Source organism: Antechinus flavipes, chromosome 4, assembly GCF_016432865.1.
Source record: "Antechinus flavipes isolate AdamAnt ecotype Samford, QLD, Australia chromosome 4, AdamAnt_v2, whole genome shotgun sequence".
Lineage (NCBI taxonomy): Eukaryota > Metazoa > Chordata > Mammalia > Dasyuromorphia > Dasyuridae > Antechinus > Antechinus flavipes.
This window is the reverse complement of record NC_067401.1, coordinates 227551331-227555037: the sequence shown is the minus strand read 5'-3', so window position 1 is coordinate 227555037 and position 3707 is coordinate 227551331. Positions and strand designations below refer to the sequence as shown.

At 37.9% G+C, this 3707-nt stretch overlaps 1 pseudogene; it reads left to right on the top strand.

Annotated features, from left to right (window-relative positions):
* The first annotated feature begins 1894 nt into the window (after positions 1-1894).
* LOC127561471 (protein FAM98A-like) lies at positions 1895-3369 on the top strand (annotated as a pseudogene).
* Positions 3370-3707: the final 338 nt, after the last annotated feature.

Sequence of the window (3707 nt, the reverse complement as noted above, 5' to 3'; positions counted from 1 at the left end):
GGGCTCAACCTTCTCCAGTTCATCTTCATTCAGTTCTCAAATTGATTTTCTTAAAGTACAGCTGTGACCATCTCTCTCTTGTCCCCTCTAACCGTCCTACACACACACACACACATTCTCTCTGTCTCTGTCTCTGTCTCTCTCTCTCTCTCTTTCTTTCTCTCTCTCTCTCTCTCTCTCTCTCTCTCACACACACACACACACACACACACATACACAAACACACACACACATACCTCAAAGGATTCAAATGACTATATATTACCTTTAGGAAGAAACAGAAAATCCTATATTCAAATCTTACCTACAAGATGGTATGTGGCACCAAGATGTCAGAGAGAAGGGTGAAAGTTGACTGAACTTTCCCCAATTTGCCCTTGAAACAAAACTAAATGAAATACCCAAATTGATTCTGAAGTGACAGAACCTACAAAAAGATGGAGTGAAAAAATTTTCCAGCTTAATATAACTTAGAACAACTTCAGTAAGTCTGTTTCACTTGGGTAAAAAGGGAGTATATGCTTGTGAAGGCATAGTGTGGACAATCTAGCAGGATTCTGTTAACCAATAGATAGAGAAGCATCTGAGACTCCTCAGTCCTAGCCTGGCAAGCCAACTATGAAGCCTCCAGTCCCAGATCAGAAGGTAAATTGCAAACCCCCAATTCCCAGCAACTATGCCAGTGAAAAAGCTGCAAGCACTTAAAGCCAAAGTCTCTTTCCCCCAGTAAAGAAATGTGGGACAGTGTACCCTCTATGTTATGAAGAGAGATCAATGTTTAAAAATGAGCAAAAATGCAAAAACACAGTGACAGAGAAGATCAGAACACAAATTCAAAATTGGACATCAGTGGCAAAATGCCTATATGTGAAGTCTCAAAGAAGAATATGAATTCTTAAGCCCCATGAATCCTCTTGTGTTGGAATCTTTACAAACCGTTAAGTCATTAGAGTTGATAGAGACAATAATTATCTAATTTAGCATGGTTCAGTATCATTGATATGATCTTACAAAGAGATGTTTGGGGCCAGAACCTGAAACAAGGTACTAAGTAGAACTCATTGATACAATGCTTGTGTTTACACCAGTACTCATTGGAGTTCACAAGTAAACTTTGTAACTTTGTGAATTCACACCTCCCTTAGGTGTGCCTCCAGAAGGAGGAATCAACCTTTGGGAAATCATATATAAAGAGGCTCTTAGCTTTGGGTTAGTTAGTTACTTTGGGTGAAAGTTCATCTGAATTTAGATTGAGAGGGGAGCCTCGAGTGAATTCAGCCAGAAGCCCTCTCTGAGTGAGGAGTTTTACTTCGGAACATTGACTGGAGTCAGAGAGGAGCACTCTGGGAGATTGAGAGCCAGAAGCCTTCTCTCAGAGGCAAGACAGATTCAACTTGGTGCTGGCTCTGGAGGCTGAAAAAAGCAGAGGAAGAAGCAAAGGACAAAGATGCAAGAGCTCTTAGAACCAAACAGAAAGATAGGTCTGAACTAACCGGGCTATTTTGGAAGGAGAAAATAAACATTTGCAGTTTATCACCTGGCTGAGTTTTGAGGTGATTATTACTTTCAGCTGCAACTAAGGCTGCCTCCAGAAAACTTCTCCAAAAACCTACTCCCAGAGAGAACTATTATTTTTAAAGAAGAAAATCACCACACTCTTGGAAGAGCTAAAAAGGATAAAAAAAATCAAATAAGAGAAGTAGAAGAAAATTTGAGAAAATAACTGAATGTTATCCAGGAGAACTATGTGGGGAAAGATATTAACAACTTGGAAAAGAAAGAACAAAAGTTGAATGATAAAAACAACTTCTTAAAAATAGATTTGACTAGAAATTTGTACTGTGCTGTGGAAGAAGAGAGAGTCATGACTAGGAAATTTGAATACTACAGTAACATGGTGTGTGACCTCTTGGAGACTGACATCTTGGATACATTGGGGGATCTATGTTACAAAGGTCCTTGGTTAGAAGATGAAACTTTGTTACAGGTGGAACCAATTCCCTTGAATTCATCAAACTCTGTGCTTAGCAGGTATCTGAATTAAGAGTGTTCAGTAAACTAGAAGAAAATGTGAAAACAACTAACAACTCAAATTAAGCTGATGAATTCCAGCTTGAGGTGAGTAGGCTATTTGGGGAAATGAACTGTCCATATATTTCACTGACATCTGATGAAGTGACAAAAAACATTTTCAACTAAAAGAATCGCCTACTATTGCTCATATACCTCATTTCAGAACTAGAAACTGCCAGAATGATTTGTGTTAGTTATCCCCTCAAAAAAAAAGTACAAAAAGGAAGTGGTAGTAAGGTTTTTCAAGAATTGAAGGGCATATGTAGTGCTCTAGGAATGTCCAGACCTCCAACCAATATAACCATCTTTCAGCTCTTCAGTGACATAGGAAAAAAAAATTAAAGGAAACATTAGCAAAAATTCCTCCTAATCAAGTAGGAAAGCCTTTATTGAAGAAAACAATGGCTCTAACCTATTGGGAGAAAATAGTAGCAGTTAACCAAACCATAACCAATGAATATAAAGTTTGAGGGAAACTTTTAGTGAAACCTCTGGATGTCACCATGTAGTTAATCTGTATGGTTATATAGAGCTAAGCGTCAAAAAGAAAAATTAGCAAAGGTCTACCAACCAAAATATACACTCTTATTTGCTGAAAAAACTATTTCTGTTTTTCAAGCAGTGGATCTGTTAAAGAAAAAAAACTGCCTATGCCATCAAAAAGGTTAGTGGGCAGGGTAACTGACAGAGATGGTAGACCCATTAAACCTCCACTTCTAGAGATGTTTCCATGGCAGAAAAAAAAGACAGAATGGACCTCAACAGCAAACAAATAGAGAAGGACAAGCTGTTATGAACATTCAAGGAGAGGACAAGGGGTCATGAACATTCATATGGAGGACATGGAGGTCACAAATGAGAATAAAGACCTAGTCATGGTAGTTATGATCATAGAGATCAAGGGAGTTGATTAGAAAATAAACATAAAAGAGACTGGATAGATAAAAGGGAGTGGAGGAGGAGGTGGCCATCAAGATGGTGATTATTGAGAATCAGGTTTCCAAACAGGTGGCTACTATGGTGGCACTGATACCTACTAAGAAGGTGATTATGGTGGCTTTCAATCATCTTCATTTCCAGGAAGTAGATATCAGGGTGGTAGCTACCAATAGGATAGATACCAAGATGATAACGAGCATCATATTGAATGAGGTGGTGGTAATCCAGGAGGAAGAGGTTGTAGAAGTCAAGGGGGAGGCTGAGGAGCAAGAAGGGGTCAGAATTATAACTGGGGATCAATTTGAGCAACATGTCCAGCATGGAGGTTATCAATATAATCATTCTGGATTTGAATAAGAAGACAGTATTCTAGTTGAGGCTATTAAAGATTTCATTTCAGCAGAGCTCAAGTAACAGAAAGTGCATTTTAGAGGCTTGCTAAATATCTTCTGGAACAAATATGAGACCATATATGGCCAGAAATTCCTTCCTTAAACATGAAGTTATAGGTTAATATGCAATTCTGCTTTTTAAACAATAGATTTATTTAATTAATGCTCTTAATTTGAGAAATGCATACTTTTTACAAAAATGATAAAGAAGGAAACTGTATCTTGCTAAAGGGTATCATAGAAAAGGAAGCAATATCAATACTAAACATATGCACCAAATGGTATAGCATCGAAATTCCATAA